We start from the raw sequence: 24369 nt of genomic DNA, 5'->3' as shown, positions 1-24369 counted from the left end.
TAAATCAGAAAAGTGCGTCTTCATAGGATACCCAAAAGAAACTGTTGGGTACACCTTCTATCACAGATCCAAAAGACAATATCTTTGTTGCTAAGAGTGGATCCTTTCTAGATAAGAAGTTTCTCTCGAAAGAAGTGAGTGGGAGGAATGCAGAACTTGATAAGGTAATTGTACCTTCTCCCGGATTGGAAAGTAGTTCATCACAGAAATCAGTTCTAGTCATCTCTACACCAATTAGTGAGGAAGCTAATGATGATTGATATGTCTCCAACGTATCTATAATTTTTGATTGCTCCATGCTATTATATTATCTATTTTGGATGTTAATGGGCTTCTTTTACACTTTTATATTATTTTCCTGACTAACCTATTAACCGGAGGCCCAGCCCAAATTGTTGTTTTTTTTGCCTATTTCAGTGTTTCGTAGAAAAAGGAATATCAAACAGAGTCCAAACGGAATGAAAGCTTCGGGAATGTGATTTTCTCAATGAACGTGATCCATGAGACTTGGAGTGTATGTCAAGCAATCAACGAGGCGGCCACGAGGCAGGGGGGCGCGCCTACCCCCATGGGCGCGCCCTCCACCCTCGTGGGCCCCTCATTGCTCCACTGACCTACTTCTTCCTCCTATATATATCCACGTACCCTGCAAACATTGATGAGCACCACGAAACCCTATTTCCACCGCTGCAACCTTCTGTACCCAAGAGATCCCATCTTGGGGCCTTTTCCGGAGCTCCGCCGGAGGGGGCATCGATCACGGAGGGCCTCTACATCAACTCCATGGCCCCTTCGATGATGTGTGAGTAGTTTACTTCAGACCTACGGGTCCATAGCTAGTAGCTAGATGGCTTTTTCTCTCTCTTTGGATCTCAATACAAAGTTCTCCTCGATTCTCTTGGAGATCGATCTATTCGATGTAATCTTCTATTGCGGTGTGTTTGTCGAGATCCGATGAATTGTGGGTTTATGATCAAGTCTATCTATGAATAATATTTGAATCTTCTCTGAATTATTTTATGTATGATTGGTTTATGTTTGCAAGTCTCTTCGAATTATCAGTTTGGTTTGTCCTACTAGATTGATCTTTCATGCAATGGGAGAAGTGCTTAGCTTTGGGTTCAATCTTGCGGTGCTCGATCCCGGTGACAAAAGGGGAACCGGAACTTATTGTATTGTTGCCATCAAGGATAAAAAATGGGGTTTATATCACATTGCATGAGTTTATCCCTCTACATCATGTCATCTTGCTTAAGGCGTTACTCTATTCTTATGAACTTAATACTCTAGATGCATGCTGGATAGCGGTCGATGTGTGGAGTAATAGTAGTAGATGCAGAATCTTTTTGGTTTACTTGTCACGGACGTGATGCCTATATACATGATCATACCTAGATATTCTCATAATTATTCACTTCTCTATCAATTTCTCGACAGTAATTTGTTGACCCACCATAATACTTATGCTATCTTGAGAGAAGCCACTAGTGAAACCTATGGCCCTTTGCAATCTTTACTTTCAATCTATATCATAAAAATACCAAAAATACTTATCTTATTATTATCATCTCTATCAGATCTCACTCTTGCAAGTGGCCGTGAAGGAATTTACAACCCCTTTATCGCGTTGGTTGCGAGGTTCTTATTTGTTTGTGTAGGTACAAGGTGACTCGTGCGTGGTCTCCTACTGGATTGATACCTTGGTTCTCAAAAACTGAGGTAAATACTTACACTGCTTTACTGCACCACCCTTTCCTCTTCATGGGAAAACCAACGCAGTGCTCAAGAGGTAGCAAGAAGGATTTCTGGCGCCGTTGCCGGGGAGATCTATGCCAAGTCAAGACATACCAAGTACCCATGACCACTCTTATCCTTCACATTTCATTATTTTCCATTTGCCTCTCGTTTTCCTCTCCCCCACTTCACCCTTGCCGTTCTATTCACCCTCTTTTTCCGTTCGCCTCTTTTTCCTTCCTGCCTTCTATGTGCTTGTCCTTTTTGCAATCTATTGCCTTCATGTCTAAAACTGGGGAGGTTATCATTGACAAGGAAAATAATATGGAAAACTTTGATTCTATTGATGATCCTCTTGAAAATCCTATTATTTTACACACTAAAAAGTTTCGGATTGGTAGTAGTAATAGTATTGAGAAGGGAGTTATTCAAGATTTCTTTACTTGTGCCGGAGCTTTGCCTACCATGAGCGGATCTATCCTTCATAAAACTAGTAGTCTCGCAGATGCTATATCTTTGCTCATAGTTGAACTTGAACGACAATTTTTACATATGCATTCTTCCATACAAAGGATTTGCCTAGAATTTTCTAATATTGAGCAATCTTCTGTTAAGCGGGATGCAACTATCTTTTTATCTCATGAGTTTAGATTTATAATAAATGAAGCCAATGAAATTTTTGCGCATTATAGGGTGGATGCTGGCCATCCTCCCATAGAAGCAATCCAATTCTATCAAGAAGACATTATGCGTTTACGATCTTTAGATCATGTTGCTTTTAATGAAAACCTTAGAAAAAAGGTTCCTACCGATGCTCTTGTTAATAGGATCTTTGAAATTAATGATAATTTTTCTATTCAGAACAATGGGCTAGGTTCCTCCCTTGGAGAAAGGCTCATGACTTTTTGCCAAAAGAATGCTTATAATGATGAATTGGTTGTTCAATATGAGGGGCCAAAGGAGGAACTAACACCTCCCGAACTTGATCTTGTGGACTTTTGTCCGATTAAATTTAGCCCTTTTGATTACTTTTTCTTGCCACAAATAAAGCTTGCTGCTGAACGTAGGGAGTATGAGATGAATTTTCACGATTTATCTTATCATTATCATGGTAATACCGAGATCTATCCTAGCTTTTATGTCTAGGTAGGGGCGTTAAACGATAGCGCTTGTTGGGAGGCAACCCAATTTTATTTTTATTCCTTGCTTTTTTGCTCCTGTTTAGTAATAAATTATTTATCTAGCCTCCATTTTGGTTTTGTTTTTTGTGTTTAATTAGTGTTTGTGCCAAGTAGAACCCTTGGGAAGACTTGGGGAAAGTCTTTTTGATCTTGCTGTAAAAAACAGAAACTTTAGTGCTCACGAGAATTGCTGCCATTTTTTATTGGAGAGTGCTATTTAGTTAATTCTTTTTCAGATGATTAATATATAAATTCCTCACGTCCAGCAATTTATTTTAGAATTTTTGGGGTTCCAGAAGTTTGCGTTAGCTACAGATTACTACAGACTGTTCTGTTTTTGACAGATTCTGTTTTTCGTGTGTAGTTTGCTTATTTTGATGAATCTATGACTAGTAATAGAGTTTACGAACCATAGAAAAGTTGGAATATAGTAGGTTTAACACCAATATAAATCAAGAATGAGTTCATTACAGTACCTTGAAGTGGTGGTTTGTTTTCTTTCGCTAACGGAGCTCACAAGATTTTCTATTTTGAGTTTTGTATTGTGAAGTTTTCAAGTTTTTGGTAAAGATTTGATGGATTATGGAACAAGGAGTGGCAAGATCCTAAGCTTGGGGATGCCCAAGGAACCCCAAGGTAAAATCCAAGGACACCAAAAACCTAAGATTGGGGACGCCCCGGAAGGCATCCCCCCTTTCGTCTTCGTCTATCGGTAACTTTACTTGGAGCTATATTTTTATTCGCCAAATGATATGTGTTTTTCTTGGAGCGTCTTGTATGATTTGAGCCTTTGATTTTTAGTTTACCACAATCATCCTTTCTGTACACACCTTTTGAGAGAGACACACATAAACGGGAATTTATTAGAATACTCTATGTGTGCTTCACTTACATCTTTTGAGCTATATAGTTTTTGCTCTAGTGCTTCGCTTATATCTTTTAGAGCATGGAAGTGGTTTTATTTTATAGAAATAATTTATCTCTCATGCTTCACTTATATCATTTTGAGAGTCCCTTAGAACAACATGGCAATTGCTTTTAGGAATAATAAAAACTATCATATAAGTGCATTGAATACTCTGAGAAGTTTGATACTTGATAATTGTTTTGAGATATGGAGATGGTGATATTAGAGTCATGCTAGTTGAGTAGTTGTGAATTTGAGAAATACTTGTGTTGAAGTTTGTGATTCCTGTAGCATGCAGGTATGGTGAACCGTTATGTGATGAAGATGGAGCATGATTTCTTTATTGATTGCCTTCCTTATGAGTGGCGGTCGGGGACAAGCGATGGTCTTTTCCTACCAATCTATCCCCCTAGGACCATGCGCGTAGTACTTTGTTTCGATAACTAATATATTTTTGCAATAAGTATGTGAGTTATTTATGACTAAGGCCGAGTCCATGGATTATACGCACTCTCATGCTTCCACCATTTCTAGCCTCTCTAGTACCGCACAACTTTTGCTGGTACCATAAACCCACCATATACCTTCCTCAAAACAGCCACCATACCTACCTATTATGACATTTCCATAGCCATTCCAAGATATATTTCCATGCAACTTTCCACCGTTCTGTTATTATGACATGCTTCATCATTGTCATATTGCCATGCATGATCATGTAGTTGACATCATATTTGTGGCAAAGCCACTGTTCATAATTTTTTCATACATGTGACTCATGAATTATTGCACATCCCGGTACACCGCCGGAGGCATTCACATAGAGTCATATTTTGTTCTAAGTATTGAGTTGTAAGTAAAAAAGAAGTGTGATGATCATCATTATTAGAGCATTGTCCCATGTGAGGAAAGGATGATGGAGACTATGATTTCCCCACAAGTCGGGATGAGACTCCAGACGAAAAATAAAAAAAATAAAAAAAGAGAAAAGAGGCCAAAAGAAAAAAAGAGAGAAATAAGTCCGAAATAAAAAAATGAGAGAAAAAGAGAGAAGGGACAATGTTACTATCCTTTTACCACACTTGTGCTTCAAAGTAGCACCAAGATCTTCATGATAGAGAGTCTCCTATGTTGTCACCTCCATATACTAGTGGGAATTTTACATTATAGAACTTGGATTGTATATTCCAATGATGGGCTTCCTCAAATTGCCCTAGGTCTTCCTAAGCAAGCAAGTTGGATGCACACCCACTTAGTTTCTTTTATTGAGCTTTCATACACTTATAGCTCTAGTGCATCCGTTGCATGGCAATCCCTACTCAATAACATTGATATCTATTAATGGGATTCTCCATAGCCCGTTGATACGCCTAGTTGATGTGAGACTATCTTCTCTTTTTTGTCTTCTCCACAACCACCATTCTATTCCACATATAGTTCTATGTCCATGGCTCACGCTCATATATTGCGTGAAGATTGAAAAGGGTTGAGAACATCAAAAGTATGAAACAATTGCTTGGCTTGTAATCGGGGTTGTGCATGATTTAATATTTTGTGTGGTGAAGATAGAGCATAGCCAGACTATATGATTTTGTAGGGATAACTTTCTTTAGCCATGTTATTTTGAGAAGACATGATTGCTTAGTTAGTATGCTTGAAGTATTATTATTTTATGTCAATATTAAACTTTTATCTTGAATCTTTCGGATCTGAAAATTCATGCCACAATAAAGTAAAATTACATTGAGTAATATGTTAGGAAGCATTCCACATCAAAAGTTTTTTTCTTTATCATTTACCTACTCGAGGACGAGCATGAATTAAGCTTGGGGATGCTTGATACATCTCCAACGTATCTATAATTTTTGATTGCTCCATGCTATTATATTATATATTTTGGATGTTAATGGGCTTATTTTTACACTTTTATATTATTTTTGGGACTAACCTATTAACCGGAGGCCCAGCCTAAATTGCTGTTTTTTTTGCCTATTTCAGTGTTCCGTAGAAAAGGAATATCAAGCGGAGTCCAAACGGAATGAAACCTTCGGGAACGTGATTTTCTCAACGAACGTGATCCAGGAGACTTGGAGTGGACATCAAGCATTCAACGAGGCGGCCACGAGGCAGGGGGCGCGGCTACCCCCTGGGCGAGCCCTCCACCCTCGTGGGCCCCTCGTTGCTCCACCGACCTACTTCTTCCTCCTATATATATCCATGTACCCTTCAAACATCGAGGAGCACCACGAAACCCTATTTCCACCGCCGCAACCTTCTGTACCCAAGAGATCCCATCTTGGGGCCTTTTTCGGAGCTCCGCCGGAGGGGGCATCGATCACGGAGGGCCTCTACATCAACTCCATGGCCCCTTCGATGATGTGTGAGTTGTTTACTTCAAACCTACGGGTCCATAGCTAGTAGCTAGATGGCTTCTTCTCTCTCTTTGGATCTCAATACAAAGTTCTCCTTGATTCTCTTGGAGATCTATTCGATGTAATCTTCTTTTGCGGTGTGTTTGTCGAGATCCGATGAATTTTGGGTTTATGATCAAATTTATCTATGAACAATATTTGAATCTTCTCTGAATTATTTTATGTATGATTGGTTTATCTTTGCAAGTCTCTTCGAATTATCAGTTTGGTTTGGCTACTAGATTGATATTTCTTGCAATGGGAGAAGTGCTGAGCTTTGGGTTCAATTTTGCGGTGCTCGATCCCATTGACAGAAAGGGAACCGACGCATATTGTATTTTTGCCATCGAGGATAAAAGATGGGGTTTATATCATATTGCATGAGTTTATCCCTCTACATCATGTTATCTTGCTTAAGGCGTTACTCTGTTCTTATGAACTTAATACTCTAGATGCATGCTAGATAGCGGTCGATGTGTGGAGTAATAGTAGTAGATGCATAATCGTTTCGGTCTACTTGTCATGGACGTGATGCCTATATACATGATCATGCCTAGATATTCTCATAATTATTCGCTTTTCTATCAATTGCTCGACAGTAATTTGTTCACCCACCGTAATACTTATGATATCTTGAGATAAGCCACTAGTGAAACCTATGGCCCCCCGGATCTATTTTCCATCATACAAGTTTCCAATCTATTTTATTTTGCAATCTTTACTTTCAATCTATATCATAAAAATACCAAAAATACTTATCTTATTATTATCATCTCTATCAAATCTCACTCTTGCAAATGGCCGAGAAGGGATTGACAACCCCTTTATCGTGTTGGTTGCGAGGTTCTTATTTGTTTGTGTAGGTACGAGGTGACTCGCGCGTGGTCTCCTAGTGGATTGATACCTTGGTTCCCAGAAACTGAGGGAAATACTTATGCTACTTTACTGCACCACCCTTTCCTCTTCAAGGGAAAACCAACGCAGTGCTCAAGAGGTAGCAATGATGATCATGAAAATTCAGATCAAGTTACTACCGAACCTCATAGGACTATCAGAGTATGGTCCGCACCAGAATGGTACGGTAATCCTTTCTGGAAGTCATGTTACTAGACCATGACGAACCTACGAACTATGAGGAATCGATGATAAGCCCAGATTCCGTGAAATGGCTTGAGGCCATGAAATCTAAGATGGGATCCATGTATGAGAACAAAGTATGGATTTTGATTGACTTGCCCGGTGATCGGTGAGTCATTAAGAATAAATGGATCTTAAAGAGGAAGACGGACGCTGATAGTAGTGTTACTATCTACAAAGCTCGAATTGTCGCAAAATGTTTTCGACAAGTTCAAGGTGTTGACTATGATGAGATTTTCTCACTCGTATCGATGCTTAAAAGTCTGTCCGAATCATGTTAGCAGTTGCCGCATTTTATGAAATCTGGCAAATGGATGTCAAAACTGCATTCCTTAATGGATTTCTTAAAGAAGAGTTGTATATGATGCAACCAGAAGGTTTTGTCGATCCAAAAGGTGCTAACAAAGTGTGCAAGCTCCAACAATCCATTTATGGACTGGTGCAAGCCTCTCGGAGTTGGAACATACGCTTTGATAGTGTGATCAAAGCATATGGTTTTATACGGACTTTTGGTGTATTTACAAGAAAGTGAGTGGGAGCACTACAACATTTCTGATGAGTATATGTGAATGACATATTGTTGATTAGAAATAATGTAGAATTTTCTAGAAAGAATAAAGGAGTGTTTGAAAAGAGTTTTTCAAAGAGAGACGTCGATGAAGCTACTTACATATTGAGCATCAAGATCTATAGAGATAGATCAAGACGCTTGATTTTCAATGAGTACATACCTTGACAAGATTATGAAGTAGTTCAAAATGGAACAGTCAAAGAAGGAGTTCTTGCCTATGTTGCAAGGTGTGAAGTTGAGTAAAGACTCAAAAACCCGACCATGGCAGAAAATAGAAAGAGAATGAGAAGTCATTCCCTATGCCTCAGTCATAGGTTCTATAAAGTATGCTATGCTGTGTACCAGACCTATTGTGTACCTCACCACACGTTTGCCAAGAGGGTACAGTAGTGATCCAGGAGTGACACTACAAAAAATAGACACATCCGTGACATTTCGAGCCGGACGATTTTTTTTCTGTCATACCTATGACACTTCTATGACGATAATTGTGACAAAACCCGATAACATCATAGATGTGGTGGGGTCCTATTTCTATGACAAAAAATCATGACAGAAAATGGGCTTTTCATCCTGGGCGGGCCGAAGACGCAGCTGCATGACATTCTTTGGGCCGTCCATGACGGAAAAAACCGTGGTAGAAGCGAGGGCGATGAAAATATCGGGGTGTTCCCGGTTACGATGGGTGGTCGGGGCCGAGCGATGCGCATTTCTCTCGTACACGCACGCGCGTGGGTCCGAGGCATTGGGTTCTAACTGAACCCGAGCGATTGCACTGCAGGCTACGCCTTACTGAACCCGAGCGACCGATCGATGGCTGTTAACTGAACCCGATCGAGCGATTCCTTCGCTACTGCTGCTAACTGAAGCCGATCGATGCTGCCTCTGGATGAACAGTGAGCGTTGCTGGGGGGGATTGGTTGAATAGTTCCCGGTGGGGGTGGATGAACAGGACCCCGTGGTGTTGCCTCTGGATGAACAGTACCCCGATCGATCGAGCCGGTTGGGGCTGGATGAACAGGACCCCGTGGAGGGCAGGACGAACAGGACCACCCCGTGGAGGGCAGGATGAACAGTAGACAGTGGATGGCAGGATGAACAGTAGCCTGTGGAGGGGTGGTTGAACAGGAGCCCGTGGAGAGGGCTGGTTGAATAGTAGCCGGGTGGAGGCTGGATGAACAGGAGCCCGTGGATGAACAGTCGCAGGTGGAGGCTGGAGGAGGTTGACGGTGGATGAACAGTAGCCCATGGAGGCTGGAGGGGGTCGACGGTGGAGATGAACAGTATCCCGTGGAGTCCCGTTTTGCGGTACGCCACACCCCTCCCGATGAACAGGACCCCCGTTTCGACCATAGCGCTCCAACACAAGTCTGTTTCCTCCGTTTTGCGGTACGCCACACCCCTCCCAATCAATAGGACCGCCGTTTCGACCGTAGGAAGTCCGTTTCCTTCGTTTTGCGGTACGCCAGACCCCCCCGATGAACATGATCCCATTTCGAACATGGCTGGTCGAACACAAGGCCGTTTCCTTCGTTCTGCGGTACGCCATGCCTTGTTTCCATCGACTGTTCCGTCCAATCCCTCCTGATGAACACGATGACGCAATCCGTTCCGACACAGCCGGTTCGCTCCCCATGAACACGACGACGACGCTGTTTCTCTATTCCGACCCAACCATGTACACGAGCCCTGGCCGTACATATGCGCGAGTAGGCATTCGAGAACCTTCCCGTATGTACATACGTGGCCGTATTTTCTTTCCTGCACATTGGCCGCTGTATGTATGTGTACATGCTACGTGCACGCCTCTTCTACGACACGTGCGCGCCTCTACTACGACACGTGCGCGCCTCTACATCGACCACTATGTACGTACACGTTCGCGACCAGAATGACAACGCTACGTACGCTTCGACTAGGTGGGTCCCAACTGTCAGGCACTTCCTTGCCTGCGAAGATGTAGCTGGTGGGTCCCAGCTGTCAGGGGGGCAAATCATTTTTTTTGCCCGGACGCACTTCCTTGCGTGCAAAGATGTAGATGGTGGGTCCTAGCAGTCAGGGGAAATGTTTTTTTTGCAAAATACGGTGACCCGTCCGGTGGGTCCCTACTGCCGGGTGGAGGAATAATTATTTTGCACGTAATAAGGAGACAGTTCCTTGCTGTGGCTGTGGACCCAGCTGTCAGCCTCTCCACGTACAATCCACGTCCGATGGAAGCCGTTCCTTAACCACGTTGACCATGCCGCGCCGAGAGCACCAGGGCAGTTGACGACGGCGAGGCCTAGGAAGGGGACGACACGGAGCCGGGGAAGACGCGGCAGTGGATGCCCACGCGTAGAGTAGTATGAGGGTTCACTGGTTTGCTGCGGTGTGAGGCTGCCGTCGCCGCAGAATAACAGGGGGTGTGGGTGAGTAGAGGGATGGCCTGGCCAGCTGTGGGAGTAGTAGGGGGCGGTGAGGCCTCCGCCGCATCGCAGCCGGCCACGGGAGGCAGGAGCACGAGGCATGACCGGCGCTGGTTTTGGCGGCGGGAGCAAGAAGACCAGAGGTTGAAGAAGCACTACGGCCGTTGGATGGACATCGTACTGTCACTGGAGCTAGAATCGTTTATATTGAGTAAGTTGATAAAGCACTACGTCCCCGTCAACTTAGTAGGCCCACAAGTCAGCATCCCACCAAGGTATGTCCCAACTAGCAGGGGAGTATTCATTTTTTGTGCGTAATAAGGAGGCACCTCCGGTGGGTCCGAGCTGACAGTGGGGGGAACATTTTTTCAAGAAATACGTTGGCCCGTCCGGTGGGTCCCAGCAGTTAGGGCGGAAACGTCTTTTTTGCCAAATACGGTGCCCGTCCGGTGGGTCCCTGCTGTCAGGTGGAGGAATAATTATTTTCCGCGTAATATAGTACTCTTCCGATGGAAGTCATTCCTTGACCACGTTGACCACGCCGCGCCGAGAGCACCAGGGCGCTGGACGATGGCGAGGCCTAGGAAGGGGATGACGCAGATCCAGGGAAGATGTGGCAGTGGATGCCAATGTGGAGAGGAGTACGAGGGTTCATTGGTTCGCTGCGGTGTGAGGCTGCTGTTGCCGTAGAATAACAGGGGGTGTGGGTGAGTAGAGAGATGGCCAGGCCAGTGGTGGGAGTAGTAGGGGGCGGTGAGGCCTCCGCCGGATCGCAGCCGGCCACAGGAGGCAGGAGCACGAGGCACGATCGGTGCTGGTTTGGGCGGATGGAGCAAGAAGACCAGAGGCTGAAGAAGCACTACGGCCGCTGGATGGACATTGTACGGTTACTGGAGCTAGAATTGTGCATACCGACTAAGTTGACAAAGCCCTCCATCTCCGTCAACTTAGTAGGCCCACAAGTCAGCCTGCCACTATACTGGGTCCCAGCTAGCAGGGGAAGTATTCATTTTTTTGTGCGTAAAAAGGAGGCACTTCCTTGCGTGCGAAGATATAGCTGGTGGGTCCAAGCTGTCATCGGCGGTAACATTTTTTCGTGAAATATTGGGGCCCTTTCGGTGGGTCCCAGATGTCAAGTGGAGGAATCATTATTTTGCACGTAATAAGGAGGCATTTCCTTACGTGCGGCCGTGGACCCAGCTGTCTGCCTCTCCACGTACATTCCACTTCAGATGCATGTCGGTCGTTGATCACGTTGACCAGGCCACGCCGAGAGCACCAGGGCGGTGGACGACGGCAAGGCCTAGGAAGGGAACGACACGGAGGCAGGGAAGACTCGGCAGTTGTTTCCCACGCGGAGGGGAGTACGACTGTACGAGGGTTTACTGATTCATCTGCCGTCGCCGGAGAATAAAATCAGGTGTGGGTGAGTAGTGGGATGGCTAGGCCAGCGATGGGAGTACGGTGGGGCGGTGAGGCCTGCGTGGCAGCACAGCCGGCCGCGGGGAGGAGAGAACAGGCAGTCCCGCCGGCACTTGTTTGAGCGGCTGGAGTAGGAAGAGCAGAGATTGACGGCCGTTGGATGGACATCCAACATTCACTGCTTGTGCGTCAACCTTTTTTTAGAAAATCCTCAAATCTGCGAAAAACATCATACAACCCATCTGCCATTATTTCTAATAATTTACAACCCATTTGCTAATTCTTATGGATTTTTGGGGCCCATGTTCTTTTTGTTAGCACTAGAGCCCATATTGTGGCCACGGTTAAAATATTATACGAAATTTTGCATATATCAGCGCGGTCCGAACTGTTTTTAATCCTGAAATTTCGAGGCACATTCAAACTGATTTTAAAAATAAATGTATATCAATATAAAATCCAAAAAATTGTCCACGCATAAAAATCAATGCAATTTAAATTCTTGAAATGAAAAAAAGAATTTTGAAACTGATTTCCGGTTTGATGTGTTTTAAAAATGTACAGCCCATTTCTCATTACTGATAGGCCATTTTCTCAGCCAGCCGAATGAAGCTCTCCTCGCCTTGAAAGATTTGTAGCCCAACAGGCCTGAAAAAGCGACTTACTTGGCAAATCACAAAAAATGGGTTGTGGCCGTGGACCCAGTTGCGGCCGTGGACACAACTGTCAGCCTCTCCACGTACAGTACTCTTCTGATGGAAGTCGGTCGTTGACCACATTGACCACGCTGCGCCGAGAGCAACAAGGCGGTGGACGATGGCGAGGCCTAGGAAGGAGACGATGCGGAGCCGAGGAAGACGCGGCTGTGGATGCCCACGCGGAGAGGGGTACGAGGGTTCACTGGTTCGGCTGCGGTGTGAGGTTTCCGTCGCCGCAGAATAACAGGGGGTGTGGGTGAGTAGAGGGATGGCCTGGCCAGCGGTGGAAGTAGTAGGGGGCGGTGAGGCCTCTGCGGCATCACAGCCGGCCATGGGAGGCAGGAGCATGCGGCACGACCAGCACTGGTTTGGGCGGCTGGAGCAAGAAGACCAGAGGTTGAAGAATCACTACTACCATTGGATGAACATCGTACGGTAACTGGATCTAGAATTGTTCATATTGACTAAGTTGACAAAGGCCTCCGTCCCCGTCAACTTGGTAGGCCCACAAGTGAGCCTCCAACGATGTTGGATTGCAGCTGGCAGGGGGAGTATTCATTTTTTGTGCGTAATAAGGAGGCACTTCCTTGCGTGCGAAGATAGCTGGTGGGTCCGACTTGTCAGCGGGGGCACATTTTTTTCACAAAATACAGAGGCCCTTCTGGTGGGTCCCAGATGTCAGGTGGAGGAATCAAAGACTTGAGAAGGCGTATAGAACAAGCTAGTGTACCAGTAAAGAGATGTTGCTTAGTTTTAGAAAAAAGAGAGACATGCTCCTGTAGCTGGTTCGAATACAAACCTAGACTATGACTATATATGGTGCTATGCTACTCTGCAAGTAATGAAACTAACATATCCAATGTTCGCTTCTCCTCTTCTCTACTTACTCGGCCTAGCATCAGAAGCTCTGACCGCCACAACCATGTCCGATGGCTTCTCGTCCACCTACTCTTCAACAGGAAACAACCAAATATGCGCCAAGTCGCCACCCGTACCATCGCCTGTGGGTCTCATCACACCCCCGCCGGCACGCGCACCGCAGCCGGTTGCTCATCGCAACCCATTTCCGTTGGTGTGGTACCACTGCTGCAAATCACGCAGAGTCATCCGTCTCATCTCAACCACAATCCTCAACCCTGGCCAAGTCTTCTACAAATGCCCGATCATTGGGTAATAATATGTTTAAGTGTTGTTATGCTACTTTCAGTTGCTGATTTTTTAATAGTTTGGTTGATGATCTTCCAATTTGATTCGTGTAGAAAAGAGAAGATTCGTGTGATTTGTATTTTTGGGAAGTTGCTGATGTGGGGGAGTGCAACTATGCTGATTATCTGGTTAGCCGAGGAATCCCAATACCAGCAGGTTGGGGTGTTGGACAAGTAACCGAAGGAACAACAGAAGAGGAAGATGCAGAGCAGAAGGTTAAAGATGCAGTTCCTCTGATCATGGCCAAGCAACATCTGTTGAACTGCCTTGACATCAATGAGGAAATGAAAGAGCTTGTGAAGATAATGGGCAAAATCGATGTGCTCTGTAGGATGATTTTCTCTTTATTTGATGTGTATGTAGCACTCATGATGTATTAAGTGGCTATGACATGAGCACTTTGCTGAAACTAGTAATGAATGAAACCTATCTAGCCGGCTACGCGTAGTGTTGTGAACATCTAATGATTTCTATTAACGGAAATCAGGGGGTATCCCCTTTTGCTCATAAATAAATAAATAGTAGAGGCCTTTTTTGCAATAAATAAATAAATTATCAGAGGACCTGTCGGGTCAGCTTTGTTCTCATTCGAAGACGTCGAGCAAATTGCAGTCCAATAGCAAACTATGTCATCAAATTCAAGTTTCACAACCAAATATGAGTACAACTAAACAACAATGTCATCATGTTTTAGTCATCATACAATCACCAAACACAAATCAGCATACATAACAAGTGATGTTCTCACAGGAAAATACTAAACAACATGTTCATCAAGTTTCAGTTGTCATAGCAAACACAATTTCACATAGTAGATAAAAAATGTCTTCTGTCAGGCAAATACGACAAAAGCAATGTAATCATCATCCGCAACAGCAGCGTCAACATCTTCGCCATGTGTAGCAGTCTGAATCGTAATTCCCTACGGTGTCATCTTCTTCTTCGTCCTCAACGTCCTCGAACGTTGGCTTCTTCTTGATCAACTCTTGTATGTCCACAGCACGATAGGAAATCTTTTGGCCGGCGTCATTGACATGATGGTTCTCAAAGATATTAGGAACATCTGTGTTATCTTGTACATCAGGAGCAGTGTAAGCATCATCTTGTTGTGCAACTTTATTAAACGAATTCCTCTGCTCAAACCTTTGCACTACTCTCCAGTCATCGCTACGTGCAAATGTGTCTTCCAAGAAAAATATCTGTGTTGCTTGATTTGCCAAAATAAAAGGCTCGTTGGTCTGGTACGCCGCCTTGACATTGATGGATTTGAAATAATCATAAGCTCTGCATTTTGCGATCCTGGAAAACAGGTTATACCAATGACAACACAACAGAACCACACACCGATGATCCTCGAAACTGGAGATATAATTCAACTGAACAATGTCTGTTATGTTAGCATACATTTCAGTTGTCTATTTGTCATACGTATCCGTTGTAACACCCCAAAATTTTGGTTTTGATTTTTATCAACTTCTTTATTTGATTTAAAGAAGTTCACTTGATTTTTTCAAAAAAAGGGGCTCATCTTCTCAAATCTTTTTATGAAAAATATTTCATAAGTTCTTCCAAATCTTGATTTTTGGTCTTGAAGATTTTTCATCTTGTGTTGGCTCAACACAAATAATTTTGGAAGGTTTTTACAATTCCTTTTTATTAAAAAGAATTCCTATAAATTATGAATTTTATTCTTCCCCATTCAAAAATTACTCTCTTGCCATGACCTATGTTGAAAACTTTCTTCCAAAACCCACCTCCCCACTTTGGGTCAAGTCAAGCATCAAGTCTAGCAAAGTTCAACTTCCCCTAGATTTTAATTCTATTTATTTTAAACTCAAAATCTTTTTTCTGCCATTTATTTGGACCTTAGTGATTTACAAAGGAACTACTAGCTTTCCTTTGAGTTTTGGTTCCAAATAAATTCCTCTGGCTAGTCCTTAGTGTCCTCAACATAGATCCATAGAGATCTGCTAGTCCACAGTACAAATTTTTCAAAATTTGCTTGCTGCAAGTTTGGACCAGATTTGCCATTTTTGGTGAATTTCATTCTTTTTCTTTTCCAAAAATTCTTAGATAATTCAGGCAGTCTCCAGATGCATCAAGAGATCACTTCACCAAGTATCAGCTCTAGAAGAATTTTCCACATGCATAAATCATTTCGTCGAACAGGTGGCCAGCACTGTTCCTGTCAAGTTTCAGACGTTCGGTGTTGGGTTCAGTCGTCAGTGTCGTTTTCGTCAGGGCTCTTCGTCAATCTCGCCAGTAGCTGCCTTGGATCGTTGCTCACTGCTCCTTCATCTTATCCAATGCGCCGCACGATTGTTTGGCTGGTCGCGAGCGTCAGTGGCGATGTGTCATGTCAACTCCAGCGTCTTCCGCGGTGGCAGAACCGCCGTGGCGACCAGCAGGGGCCAGCCCTGCAGTACGGCGCCGTCCAGCACCGCCCACACCACCAGGAGCCTTCGCGTGGCCATCCTCTTCCCTGTGCGTGCTGCAGAACCATCGCCGTGGCCTGAGAGGCGCAGAGCATGCTCTCTGCCGCCGACGAGCCCGTGAGCTCCGTTCCGTCGAGGCCACGGGAGCAAGCCAAATCCAATCAAGCTTAGCCGTTGAATGGAACCAGTGAACCAATCCGAAGGTGCCCAGTCACCTAAACCTCCAGCCCGACCACTGCCTCGTCGTAATCGCTCACCGGAGTGATCCCGTTCTCGGGAACCGCCTCAGGCCGGCTGTAAATAGAGGCGTCTTGCTCAGTCACCTAAACCTCCAGCCCGACCACTGCCTCGTCGTAATCGCTCGCCGTTGAATGGAACCAGTGAACCAATCCGAAGGTGCCCAGTCACCTAAACCTCCAGCCCGACCACTGCCTCGTCGTAATCGCTCGCCGGAGTGATCCCGTTCTCGGGAACCGCCTCAGGCCGGCTGTAAATAGAGGCGTCTTGCTCGCCTTCGACCCAGCACCACTCCTCCACCTCACCAGAGCCGCGCCCAGCCGCTAGAAGGACCTCGAGGAGGACTTCTTCCCCAACTCCGGCTGCCACGACCCGCTCTGGTAGCCAGCTTGATTCACTCGATTCTTTGCATAGCTCTAGCTCAAACTTGGGGAGGAACCTACTAGTGCACCCACTCCCCTAACCCGCGCTTCAATTTGGTGTTTGCAGCTCTCTTCAGAGGGATCCATCCTCGGCCGAACCGCCGTCTACAGGAGTGGAAGCTGCCCTTGGCGTGGTGCTCGCTGACGAGCAAATCCACCACCCACTGATGCGGAATTGTCCCATGAGTCCAACCATACCCTTGCCCTTCTCTGGATCGCCGTCGATCGTCGCCGGCGATCATCATTTGCTTCGGCCGGTGGTGGGATTTTAAACCTGACATGTGGGACCCCCTCGTCAGCCTGTCCTCTTTTATTCAAAATGTTTTCTAAAAGCGCCTTCGGGCAAAGTACATTTTCCCTTTGGGTTGGCGTATTTCCAACCAAAACATTTTCTGTTTTTTTTAACTAGCCCCTCAAAAGTTTCTGTTTCATCACAGATTAGTCCCTAGACTAAAACCTTAATAAATTTTAAACAGAAGATGATTTTGAGTTGATTCTTTTTCTGTCATCTTTATTTTTCTATCTAGTTTTTTATCATATTTATTTGAAAAATATTTGGAACAATTTTTATGCACGCACGGTATTTACGTTAGTATCCGGTTTCTTTTATAACATAGATACCGAAGGAGGTGACGGAGCCGCAAACTTCGCCGAGCTAGACTCCGACTACTCCGAACCAAGCAAGCATGTTTGAACCTTTGATATGATGAGTGTTTTTCATGATTGCTTAAGTGGTTTTCTCATGACATGTTTATATAAGCATTTGTGAATGTTATATTTCATGCAAGCAAGCTGCGAGTGAGCTTCGAAATTCGATGTGTTCATATGATGGTGAGATAACCTGATCATGTGGTGGCATGATAGGTTGCAAGCTGGTATTGTTGAAGCATGCCAGTTTTATATCAACTGTTTAACTCCAGTATTAACATGGATCAAGTCTTGTTCCCGTTTGTCCCCTTCCGTGCTACCACATGTTTTCTGCAAAGAATACAGTTTAGTAAGTTGCAAACCTCTTTCCTTGTACACACCAAATAGAGGGCCATGATGAGGGTTCCATGGCCCTGGATTAAAGCCCGTCATCTAGTCAGGGGGCATGGGTGTTTCCCGTTGGGACCGAGAGAGGGGCACCACTTAGAGCACGCGATATAAATTTGATCCCATGCTAATCGAGGTTATAGCCTCCCCGTCTTAGAGTTTTTCTTGAACGTTGCCTAGGGTGATTCCTGGCAGCGGAATGTGGAATGGGTGTGTACTGGTTAGATGTGTTTCTCCTAAAATACCGTAAATGGAACTAGTTCTCTGTGACTACTAAAATCCGTTGGCCGTGGTTAAAGAGTACAAACTCTGCAGAGTCAAAACCATTCGAGTAACCATGTCCACGGTCAAGGACTTTGATCAACATATTAGTGTCAATCTCAGTATCAGTCTCAGTGTTAGTCTCAGTGAAAGTCTCCGGAGATTAAGCATGAAACTGAGAGTGGTAAACCCGGCTGAATGTTATTCCTGTGGATGGACTAACCAGTTTATTATCATCTACCGAGTATTCCGTGGAATGATGTTACCTTCATGAGCTACTTGAACTCGAATGATGAGATATAAGCCCTTTATGTGATGTCGCTCAGATGTCCGACTGTGGCATTCTTGTTATTTACTTTTGATATAAGCCCTTTATGTGATGTCGCTTAGATGTCCGACTGTGGCATTCTTGTTATTTACTTTGATATAAGCCCTTTTTGTGATGTCGCTTAGACGTCCGAATGTGGCATTCTTGTTATTTACTTGATATAAGCCCTTTATGTGATGTCGCTTAGACGTCCGACTGTGGCATTCTTGTTATTTACTTTTGATATAAGCCCTTTATGTGATGTCGCTCAGACATCCGACTGTGGCATCCTTGTTATTTACTTTCATTTTAAGCCCTTTTCGAGATGTCGCTTAGACGTCCGACGTTGGCACGTATTGTCATTTACGTTTCAATATAAACCCTTTATGTGGTGTCGCCCTGATGCTCGACTGCGGCATGTTAAGTTATTTTACCTTTCGAGGCGTCGTTTCAGACACCCGATCAGTCTTCAACTATTTTATTGGGATTTCGGGAGGACTACCGCCTGACTTCCTTTTTATTTAACATGTAGTGCAAATTTATTATCTGAGTGCGCATTACTAGTCTGCTCATGTGCATCCTGTTTGCATTTGTTATATCTTATGTCCAAACAATCTTGCGAGTGCATTCAAAGTACTCACCTGGCTTGTTGATTTGGCCAGATGTTGACGAAGGCGATCTTATGGATGAAGAGCACGATAGCGTGTCCGACACCTAGAGGAGTCCCAGTCAGTCCCGTGCAATCCTGGAGTTGGTCACTTGTATTATAGACGCTTCCGCTACCCTAATAAAATCATCGAGCCTCACTCCAGCGCTTGATGAGCTATAAGATTTTGGAGTCATGTCACCCATTTCACTGTGACATATCCACCACCAGTTTTTTTATGAGTCAGTAGTTATGCCACCATACCCTTTGTGTCATATCCGCCTTTATGTATAATATCGGCGTGCTTGTAATAAATTGTTGAGCAGCCTCAGCTCAACCTTGTATAATATTTAGTACTTCTGGATTTCTGTATCAAGGATTTGTCTACCAGTAAGGAGGATTCTTCTATACTGGTCTGATATAATGGTCGGTTTTTCAATAAATGTTTTATTGGAAAACCGGTCCCGACAACCTTAGTATCAGAGCCAGGCTGACTGTAGGAAGCCACTAGGTGCGATCGCTAATCGGTTATTAGCATAATAAGTGCTATTTTAACATTTTGCAAATGAAGCAACTTTCTGCTAGTCATCATAAATTTATGATTTGACTATTCAGAATTTTTGTCTACCTTTGTAGATGGCTGGCAGCGACTGTGAGTCACAGGTGTTCGCCAATGTACCTGAGGGGTTTATCAAGCTTCTCGTCTCCATCACCAAGGTTGCGATTGGGCCATCGGCTCGTCCGGAGTTCACACTCTACCAGCACAAGATCAGCGACAGCGTGTCTATGCACCAGGCCGCGGTGCAATTCAAGGGAGGACGTTCTGAGTCATGCCGCTTCCGATTTGTGGGAAGGGCCATGCCTACGAAGAGGCAGGCCATGCAGATGACTGCCCGTGAGGCGATAGCTCGTCTCCGGGATGCCCTCAATGAAGGCTCGTCGCTACCGCTACCTCGCTTGCCACGTGCCATACACTTGTCACTATGCGTTCGCTTGCGCTAGGGGGGGAGAGAGATGAGGCTATTGAAATGTTGGTTGAGTATCTCAAAGCTCTTGAGGCAGCTTTTGATAACCTCGTGGACGACTTTGTGGCTGCTCCTATGGACTTAGTTCAGGGCTGTTCCGCCAACAGGAGGGAGCTCCTCCATACAACACCACCACTGACTTACGTCTCTTCCTCAACATCCTATAGACCTGCCATCTTAGCCACCGCTCGCCGCCTGCCTACCAATGAAGAGTTTGACTAAGTCATTGCTCCTACTCCAGTTAGTGCTGGACCACCTGCCGCGCCCGCACCAGCTCCTCAACCCAGTACTTCGCTCCTGGAGCCTATTAGTGAGGAGGAGGTTGAGTCTCCAGCATCACTAGGTCTTACCCTCGGCAGGCCGAGGGAAGTTTTTACCATCTCCAACTGAGTGCGCCTAGCAGCCGTGCGATGTACCAGCTTGTATGATATGTTTATATGTATATAGGTTAGGTGAGAAGTAGTTTGTGTGCGCATCATGTAGCAACTCGGAGAAGTGCACTAGCCTAAATAACATGTCAGGAATGTGTACGCACATCCTGACTGATGTATTGTATAATTACGGCTTGCGTGTAAGACATGTACTGAGCGGTCCTTCTCCATGCGCAATCAAGTATTTTCTTGAAAAATCTTGGAGTTTTTTTAAAATAAAAAAATTCCACCTTTGTAAAATTATTTATTTTTGCCACTCAGTTTTTCTCATGAACTCTGTAAAAATACCCCAGAGTGGAAAATGCCTCGTCCCTGGACTCGTTCCATGCCAAGTCCCCCAAAAGAAAATTATGGTACCCTGACAAGTAACAATTTCACACAGGGGCAGTCAAGTCAGCAAGGCAGTGAAGCATCATTTTCTCAAGTATGCCGCCTTTATGAGCAAAGCCAGCAGCAGCATCAAGAAATGATGAACCATGTTATCAATATGGTAAATCACCGTGAACCATATCAGCAGCATTCCAAATTGTCTGAACTACAAAAGACACGTCCCCAACATTCTCTCACACTGATAGACCTCTTGAGGCCGATGATTGGCTTCGAGACATTGAAAGGAAGTTAATTATTGCACAATGTTCGGACCGTGAGAAGGTACTTTATGCACCTCACTACCTCACTGGAGCAGCTGCATCATGGCGGGAAAATTTCCTACACATGCACCCCAATGAAAATAACATCACCTGGGAAGAATTTAAAGAAGGTTTTCGTGGGGCGCAAATTCCCAGAAGCATTATGAGGATCAAGAAAAGGGAGTTTGATGACCTCAAGCAGAGAAGCATGACAGTGACTGAGTACAATAGTCAGTTTACTCAATTATCTCGTTATGCCAATGAAGAGCATATATAATGCCCTCGATGTGGCTATATCTCCCACATGTCGAAGCACGACTTAGAGGCATAACCGCATTGAAAGCGATGTCGCAAGTGAGGTAATCTTCACACAACCCATGTAAATAAGTAAAGGGGAAAAAATACATAGTTGTCTTACAATCGCCACTTCACACAAAACATGAATAAAGCATTACAACATCCAAATACAATCAAGGTCCGACTACAGAACCAAAATAAAAGAAGAACCCCAAATGCGACAAGGTCCCCGATCGACACCAACTGGGCTCCACTACTGATCAACTAGAACGAAACAACACAAAGGACAAGATCTTCATCGAGCTCCTCCTTGAGCTTGGTTGCGTCACCTGCTCTGTAACATCGGCACCTGCAAACTGGTTTTGGAAGTATCTGTGAGTCACGGGGACTCAGCAATCTCACACCCTCGCGATCAAGACTATTTAAGCTTATAGGAAGGTTAAAAGGTATGAGGTGGGCTGCAGCAAGCGACTAGCATATATGGTGGCTAAACATACGCAAATGAGAGCGAGAAGAGAAGGCAAAGCACGATCGAGAAACTATGATCAAGAAGTGATCCTAGAACAACCTACGTCAAGAATAACTCCAACACCGTGTTCACTTCCCGGACTCCGCCGGAAAGAGACCATCACGGTTACACACGCGGTTGATGCATTTTAATTAATTTCAACTTCGGGTTTTCTACAACCGGACATTAACACATTCCCATCTGCCCATAACCGCAGGCACGGCTTTCGGAAGTTCAAATCCCTGCAGGGGTGTCCCAACTTAGCCCATCACAAGCTCTCACGGTCAACGAAGGATATTCCTTCTAGCGGGAAGACCCGATCAGAATCGGAATCCCGGTTACAAGACATTTCGACAATGGTAAGACAAGACCAGCAAAGCCACCCAGATGTGCCAACAAATCTCGATAGGAGCTGCACATATCTCGTTCTCAGGGCACACCGGATGAGCCAGACATCGGGTGGGCCAGCCCAGAGTTGCCCCTGGTAGCTCCAGACATCACTCAGTTTGCCCCAACACTCAGAGGAGCACTGGCCCGGGGGTTTAAAATAATGATGACCCTTGGGCGCGCGACCCCCAAGGGAAAAGAAAAGGCTAGGTGGCGAATGGTAAAACCAAGGTTGGGCATTGCTGGAAGAGTTTTATTCAAGGCAATCTGTCAAGGGGTTCCCATTATTACCCAACCGCGTAAGGAACGCAAAATCCGGGAACATAACACCGATATGCCGGAACCTAGGGCGGCATGAGTGGAACAAAACACCAAGCATAAGGCCGAGCCTTCCACCCTTTACCAAGTATATTGATGCATTAATTAAATAAGAGATATTGTGATATCCCAACAAGCAAAACAATGTTCCAACAAGGAACGATCTCCATGTTCCAACAAGGAACAAACTTCAATCTTCACCTGCAACTAACAACACTATAAGAGGGGCTGAGCAAAGCGGTAACATAGCCAAACAACGGTTTGCTAGGATAAGGTTGGTTAGAGGCTCATGGCAATATGGGAGGCAATGATAAGCGAGTGGTAGGTATCGTAGCATATGCATAGCAAAAGAGCGAGCAACTAGCAAGCAAAGATAGAAGTGATTTCGAGGGTACGGTCATCTTGCCTGAGATCCCACAAGGAAGAAGAACGAGTCCATGAAGAAGACAAACGGACGTAGATGAACGGATCCTCACAACACGACGTTATCGGAACCAACCCAAAGAAGCAACACCAGAAAAGGAGCAAACAACATAGTAAACAACCAACAAATGAACATGGCATGATGCACAATCAAGTATGATGCATGTCTGGTTTAATGAACCATGGCATGGCAAAGTGCACAAACAATCCTACAAATTAAGTGGAGCTCAATATGCAACTCCGTTGCATATTGACGAAACACCACATTCAAGTTATTTCGTCTGATCTTGTTTAAGTACCCAACAAAAATTAAATGTTGATTAACATGGCAAGAGGTGAAGCAAAGTAAAACTACCTATCTAGTTAAGTTTAAATGAGGCCAGAAACAACGAACAACAATTTCGGTAATTCCCCATATGCATAAATTAGGTTAGGTCCTGTTTTACCCTAAACCATATTTTAGAGTTGTTAAACATGCTAGATGAGTGCATCATGTTAAATTAGGCATTTTTCTACCCCATTTACATATAAAGTTTGTTAGGTTTGGAGCTACGGTTAAATAGTTATGAATTAAAGCATTTTAACATGACATAGAGAATAAAATTAATCAAACAACATTTTAAACATGTTAAACATGGATGAAAATTGCATAATATGAAACTAGATGAAAAACTAAGCAAGTTTTATATATAATTTATTTAGATCCGATGCACGGTTGTGGAGTTATTATATGCATGATCTAGGGGGACTTTTCTGCAAAATAGGTAGCATCTGGAAAATTAGGAAAATCGCTGGACAAAAAAAACATGTAACGGGTTGTATCTGGAACAGAGCTGGGGAGCTGCTCACATTGGGCCTCGGCCCGTTTGGAGAGGAGACCGGCTGGTGGAGACGCTGGGCCTCAACGTCTTGCTGGGCCATGAAGAAGCTCAAGTCGAGGCCGGCCCAGGCACTCGATCGAGACGCAGTGGCGGCTAGCGCGCTGCTGTAGCTGGGCTTCGCGTGAAGGAGGGAGCTGGGTCGGTCGCTGTCATGCTGAGGAGGCTCGCTGGGCCTTGGAGGCGCGGGAGGGGTCGCCCAGGCGATCGACGGGGAGGGCGCAGTCGATATAGAATCGGTCAACGAAGGACAGGGACGCTGCACTCTGCTCGTTTCTGAAGGAAAACGGCAGCGACAGGTAAACAGTGGCGCGAGCGTTGCCTCCCAGAGATGGTGGTGGAGCAAGGACGAGGCGGAATTGGGAGCTCGCACGGGCTTCCATGGCGCGGGACGCGGGGCGGCAAAGGAGCAGGAGGCTGACGAGGTCCCGTACGGGCGGCTTCGCGGATCCATCGGA

This window comes from Triticum urartu, chromosome 5A (assembly GCF_056163025.1).
Source record: "Triticum urartu cultivar PI428250 chromosome 5A, HENAU_Tu73, whole genome shotgun sequence".
Taxonomy (NCBI): Eukaryota; Viridiplantae; Streptophyta; class Magnoliopsida; order Poales; family Poaceae; genus Triticum; species Triticum urartu.
Note: the sequence above shows the minus strand (reverse complement) of the source record.